This window comes from Pleurodeles waltl, chromosome 8 (assembly GCF_031143425.1).
Source record: "Pleurodeles waltl isolate 20211129_DDA chromosome 8, aPleWal1.hap1.20221129, whole genome shotgun sequence".
Classification (NCBI taxonomy): domain Eukaryota; kingdom Metazoa; phylum Chordata; class Amphibia; order Caudata; family Salamandridae; genus Pleurodeles; species Pleurodeles waltl.
Window position 1 is genome coordinate 120,450,862 of NC_090447.1, and position 6,882 is coordinate 120,457,743.

A 6,882-nucleotide genomic window follows, 5' to 3' on the forward strand; every position below is an offset into this window, starting at 1 on the left:
AAATCTGACCTGCAGACCTACTCTCAACTTGTCAATGATCTATTCTAGTGCACTTAGAATCTTGTCAAAGCCCGAAGTCGAAGTTCCTTTCACTCCCTAACACACGTACCGACTTGTTGACCACGCCCGATCAACCTACTAAACCGCCCAGACCACAACATGGATCAACATACTCCGGAGTCTCTTGACCTCGCAGGGCCCGTCTCAACAACAACAACCACGTGGACCTTTTTATGCATAAAGCGCCACACGCACATGAAGTTCGACGACTTCCCTACTCTCACACCCGGAGCCGCACCTCCGCTGTTTCTATGAAGTTCGACGACTTCTCTACTTCTACACTCGGAGTCGCACCTCCGCTATCCTTTAAAGGAAAAAAATCCTCGCAACCTTTTCACACACCCTGCGGCAATAAGCTGTGCAAGCGCAAAACCCTAACTTCACTCATACCATCACTAGTACCGCCAACGCTGTCTCCACACCTCCATTCCCTCCATTCGCAAGCTCCGAGATCCCGGGAAAGTCGCGGTGGACCTAGCCCATCATCATTCTGTCAATCTATTTTATCCAAGAAAAATCTAATTCAACTTCTCGAATGAGGCCTCAAAATGCGTAACCGTTAATTCAACACCATGTATTTTAATAGTACAGGGTCCCAAAAGACGAAACCGTCCTCTGCTACCATCTACTGATAGAGCGAACCGAAGTAACAATTTACCTGTGTTCGGACGCTCTTTAGGCCGATTAATCTTTTGACTAAGTGGGAACTCTCTGTACTCTTAATCGATCCGTCGCATCAGATCAATAATCAATAACGTACATAAGCAATACCTTGATCAACATAACACTTAATGATTAATCCAGAATACATTTCGGCGAACCCTGACCTTTCAGTCAGGAATAACCACACCAGTTTATTGCAAAGTTAGTGAATTTATTTCCCTATATTAACAAAGCTAGCACGATATAGATGTGTCTCAACACCAAATGATAAACATAAATGAACATTAATAGCTGTCCATAACGTCGAAACAAGTGTAATCTATGTAGCATTTGAATCACAAGGCATTCGATAACGGCAATGCAAAGCACTAATACGATAATCTGTAATGGGCTAATTGCGTACATTTAGTCAGCATAACAAGATCTCAAATTGCATCGTGCAACATATGGAATCCTCATCTAACCTCAAATTAGCATTGGCATGTGGGACTTCATGCAAAAACAATTTAGCAACATTAATTTAGGAAAAAACTCCTAGCTGGGGCTCTTATCAAAATCAGCAGTTGGTTACCTAAAAGAAACACAATGCAATTTTACAGTTTCCTTTCATAATTACCAATTCCGATCAGCAATCAATGAAGTCTTCGTCTCACAGGTATCGTTTCTCGGTCAGCATGGGACGGGACAAAGGGGCAGGGGTGAACGGGGCAATCGCCTCACGGCGGCAGGTTAAGACTACTACTTCATGCAAAGGGACAAATCAAAGTTAAAGTCTCTAGGGCAAGAATCATTAAAGTCTCTTTCTCTCGACTAGAGAAAGAATCAAAGTCTCTCAAAATGGCGTCGCAGCAAAGTGGGCCATAATAGCTACGAAGTCTGCAAAATGGCGGGTATCGAGCTGGTAATAGCTACTATCTTCTCGTGCACCTGGTTTTTATAGACAACAGTTCGGGTCCAGTAGGGTCTCCATTGGAGGGTTCATAGGTTAGCTTCAAATTGTCCAATCAAAAACGACAGTTCTCAAGCTTTTACTTAAGCATACATTATCCTTGGAGATGGGTACGCAAATCGCAACATTGTCTACCAATTAGCTCACTTTCAGAGCCTCCATTGTCCGCACCTGCAAGTCGACCTTGAATTAAAGAGAAAATATGCCAGGCTGGCACGAAACTTTAAGATAAGCATGTGAACAGTTTCTGTGGAAAAGTACAGCTTCAAGCAGAAATACACGTTTAATAGCACATTGGAAAAATACGAACATCTAAACCGTGAGACCAGGCCACTAGGCCAAAGCCTCCGCTAAAGTAATGCTAAGCTAACGTAGTTTGAACAAGCAAATCGTAGCACACGTTTATGATTACGTCGGATTAGTGCAATTCTAATACACCACGTTCTATAAAGCACGCTTATAAATGTTGGCAAACTACTCTGAGGGCACATTTTGTCCCCGTACAATCTTTATTAGTTCAGTTAAAGACACACATGATTATTTCACACTACGTTTATGCGTTAATAAATCAAAACCTTCATTTTCTGCTTCATCACAAGTCTGCAAGGAACCATCGTGGCCTTCTGCTCTCATATGAAAACCCTACTCCCACTTTGCAGTAGCTATTTTATTTATAATAATTTATTATGAAGACGACAGTGTATTCTGATTCCATAATGTGTAACCTCTTCTCCCTGTCGCCACCTCTGACTGTACACAGCACCCTGTCAATACCAAAAGATTATATTAACAGGGCGCTGTGCACGGTCAGAGGATATTTGTCTTGAATATTAGTAATTTCTCCTCAAATATGATGAATTTAAGTATTATTGTTGAACATTTTTCTAATATAAATATTCCCTTTGGTAGTTGGATCATTTTTCTAGTAGATAGTAATGGCTGAACCATAGTCTTTTTTCTATGTTCATTTGTGGGTGTCTTACGTTGTTTTTTTTAAACGGGCCAGAGCACTTGTGAAGTATGGGCTGTAAGGAAAATCTTTGTAAGATTGAAACGCTTTGCCATTAAACTTTATTTTTCTCTTCAAAACCTTGGAGTGCGATCTTTTTGTTGCCCGTGATGAGTGGCATCTTTCTTTGTTTCATATATATATATATATATATATTTATATATATTTACATATATATATATATATATATATATATATTTATATATATATACACCCCTGAATGTAGTTATACAATGTTTGTACTAAGGTGAAACATTTGTGAAAAAATATTTTTGATTGAAGTTTGAAGACATTTTTCATATTTTTACATAATATTTGTTGCGTGCATTCCATGGCAAATGTTCCTATGGCTCAGCTTCTGCTTGGGCTCTTAAAGCCAAGCAGTCCCTTAGCTGGACACTCCTAGTTAATTTGATGTCTTACCTATCTCTACTACAGTACTTTGTGTAACAGTTACTTGACTTCCATCTTTCTCAGTGTCTTGCTCTGGAGAGCAACATTTGTTTTCTGAGATTCTGAACAGGTTCTACAGGTCTCAGAAGGATAACTATTCCTACTTTTGGTTTTACTAAGGACAAAATGTGCATTAGCAACTCAAAGAAGTTGTTTAAAGTTAATTGTGCATTTTGTAGCATAAAATGAAACAAAAAATGCTCTCATCATTAATTTTTCCGGTTCCAACACTCTGTTCTAAATAAGCCTATGTTCTTTTATTAACTGCCATCATCTGCCCTTCGCCCGTCAGGCTGAACACAGTGACTACTGTGACCGTTTTGTCTTCAGAAGCCAGCCAACAGAATGGGCATAACTTCTCCTTTGCCCTCTGCAGAGCCAAATGCCACCCTCTACATTCACAAAAGTGAGTGTGTGACCTGCTCAGCCATTTAGTGCACGCATAGATTCCCCGCAGGTACATCAGTAGACTCTGCTGCTTAGAGTCTAATTCCTGCAGCTCAAGAAATCAGACAGAGCTAATAGGAAACTCACAGTGCTTTAAGAGCTCATGTGGCCTTAGTAAGCAGCAAAGCTGAAACACTTTTCAGACGAGTGTTGTTGCCATCAATGTTACATCACTGAACTCATAGGATTGTAAAAAAAAAAATCAAGCATCACACAAAGAGCAAGTGCAGCAAATGAGCCGCACCCATTCAGCAGGAGAATGTTAAGGGTGTAATATGTAGCTAGTGTTTCATTTAGGAGCACTCTGTCATAAATATATTCCTAAAGCATGGTGTGGTAGCCACTGTCATTCAAAGGAAGAATGTTTTTCATTGAAATAACCGCTACTTTGCACAGACACACAATTGTAATGATAACGCAATATAGGACACAAACGATAATGTATGTTAGTGAATATTTTTCATTTGTGCATCAACAAGTACAGTGTCTTGATTTGTTTTTACCCTATTAAAATAATTTTTAGCACACTTTGAAATTAGAAAAAAGTACTTCATGTCTGCTTTCCTGTTTATTTATTTTAAAACACCTGTACATTTCATTTATAGGTATGAACATTTTCTTGTGTGTGAGGAGAAAAGACAATCTACAGCCTTTCATTCTCACCATCAAGATTTTCACAAAGTCCACTTTACAAAATCCACATACTTTGCAGTAAGCAAAAGAAAAGTAAACAACAGTCTCCATGTTAGGAGACTAAGGAGCAATTTTTCAGAAGGCTATACTGACACCTGACCTGTCTTTGCACAGCAAACGTTACAAGATAAAGACAAAACTTAAATTCATCCCTAATGCTTGTTCAGCTCCGGAACTCCAGCATGGTTATTTAGTTGCCTTCTCAGGGCTGAAGGGGCTGTTGCGGTTGGGTCCTCTCCCACATCTGGCCCAGGGTGCATAGTACCGGCTGCACTACTGCCAGCTATGCCCTGGCTTGGAAAAAGGTGGATGTAAGATGAAGGAGAGTAAGGTCTGGAAACTACACAATCTGTAACATTTGGGGACAGTGATGTGTCTTCATCACCACTCAACGAGTCTGCAGCGGGTGCCGAGTCCGGAGGAGGAGATGAGGAGTAGGCAGAATATGCAAACTTTGACTGAGTGTGACATCCAACACCCTAGAAGTCAACTTAATGCATGTGTTATCAAATGTTCTCTAGGGCTTGGGGAATAGGATAAGGCAGAGCATTCTCTGGTTCTTCCAAGACCTTTCCACTGTGATTTCTTCATGATGCATCACCTCCTCACTTCTGTCAGGACCTTTATTCAGGTCTGTGTATCCTTCCTCTTATCCAGCTTCTCCCTGTACAGAGCTCTGCCCGTCCACCTCTGAAGTGGATATGAAATTGGACTTCTCCCTGAGGTGCTGGTACTTCCTTCCAAATGGATGGGGGCTCCACAAGAACTTCTTGTCAAGAGCAGAATACTGTAATTGAACATGTCAGTTTATCTGGTTGGATAATCCTCGTCCCCAGCTCCCCAGACCTGACTCATCAACTTTTCTCTGCCTTCTTTTTTATAGTAACCATGCCAACACAAAGGATCTTGAGAGATCTTATCGTGTGGAGGAAGGAAGGACCTGTAACACCATCAGTGGAGCCTGAGATGAGTGTCGGCATCTGCCAGTTTCGGCTTTCTAGCCCATGTGTATTTTGAGACTTCTGGCTTGTTTTTCATGACTATGGATATTCAAAGTGAGAACATATAAATGCTCTGCATTAAAAATTCAGGGTGCTGTAAACCTCAAGATGCATTGAATGGTGTACCTATGCACAAACAGTAAGGATCATTGAGTGACTGTTAAATTTAACCATGCATTAGAGGTTTCTGAGTCGTGGTGCAATGTGCACATGTGATTGCTGCAGTTGGCGTGTGTTTGAAATTGGGTCTCTCGTTGGCAGTCAGTTTGTTCCCTGTTCAAGTAGGGACCCTCACTCTAGTCAGGATAAGGGAGATACCCACCTCAGATAACCCCTGCTCATCCCCTTGGTAGCTTGGCATGAGCAGTCCCGCTTATCTCAGAAGCAATGTGTAAAGCATTTGCACATAGCACACAGTAATACAGTGAAAACACTACAAAAGGACACCGCACCAGTTTTAGAAAAATAGCCAATATTTATCTGTGTAAAACAAGACCAAAATTAGAAAAATCCAACATACAGTAATAAAGATGCAGTTCCTTGAAGTCAATAGCTCTGTCTGGGGCAATCACAGCATCATGAACAACAAACCCAACAGTTCAGGCCGGCCGCAGCATCGTGGGCCAGCCACAGTGACGGGAAGACCCGAAAAACAGTACCTTGGAAATGCAGGGGGTCGTGATCCAAGTGATGAGACCCAGAGTGCAGTAACGCTGGCATCGCTGACGTTGGCTCAGAAGGTCAGTGTGGGGGTTGTCGGGCCCTTGAAGTCACACGTGTTGCAGATCAAACGTCGAAGTCAGGAGCTCTGGCCTGGATGGCATCGGGGCTGCAGTGTGAAGCAGGATGATGCGACGTGCGGTGCCCACAGGTCATGGTGAAGGCAGCGGCTGGGTGATGCCATTCTGTGGCATTGGTGAGACCAGGGCTGCAGTGTGAAGAGGGGCAGATCGGTGCAATGTGCGATGCCTCCAGGTCACAGTGCAGGCAGCGGCGTTGTTGCTGAAGCGCTGTCATCAGTAGGCCCAAACAGCGGTTCAGCACAGAGTGGGCTCCATGCGGCACCGGCGGGTCACAGTGCAGACAGGGGCATCTGTTGACGACACTGGAGTCATTGGAGATGGCGTTGGTGGACCAGGGATGGGGTGCAGGATGGGGCAGTGCATCGTGTACCTCACGAGCGGTGTCCTCAGGCAACATTGCAGACAGCAGTGTCAGTGTCAGCGTGGAGCTTTGTCATCAGGGGAAGCTAAGGCTGCGGCATGAGCAAGGCGATGCGGAGTGCAAGGCCACATGTCATGGTGCAAGCAGTGGCTCGGTGACGGCATCAGGTGCCGGAGGCGGTAAGACCAGGGTTGCAGTGCGACGTCGGGCACAGCTTCGTGTGGCGCCGTCAGGTCACAGTGCAGGCAGCTGCATCGTTGATGGCATCACAGTGGTTTTTCTTCTGTTGCTGCACAAAACAGACAGTTCCCAGTGCTGTAGGCAGATGAAGCTGAACTCTTTGATATCCCTGAGACTTCGAACAGGAGGCAAGCTCTACTCCAAGCCCTTGGAGAAACTTCACAACCAGGATACACTGCAAAGTCCAGTTTTTGCTCTCTTTA

General features: G+C 43.3%; 1 long non-coding RNA gene across 1 annotated transcript in view; it reads left to right on the plus strand.

Annotated features, from left to right (window-relative positions):
* LOC138249074 (uncharacterized) overlaps nt 1-5,280 on the plus strand; it is a 79,700-nt gene extending 74,420 nt beyond the window's left edge. Inside the window, exon 4 of the long non-coding RNA XR_011194697.1 lies at nt 5,158-5,280. This is a non-coding gene — a long non-coding RNA (uncharacterized lncRNA). The remainder of the gene's footprint in view (nt 1-5,157) is intronic.
* Nucleotides 5,281-6,882: the final 1,602 nt, after the last annotated feature.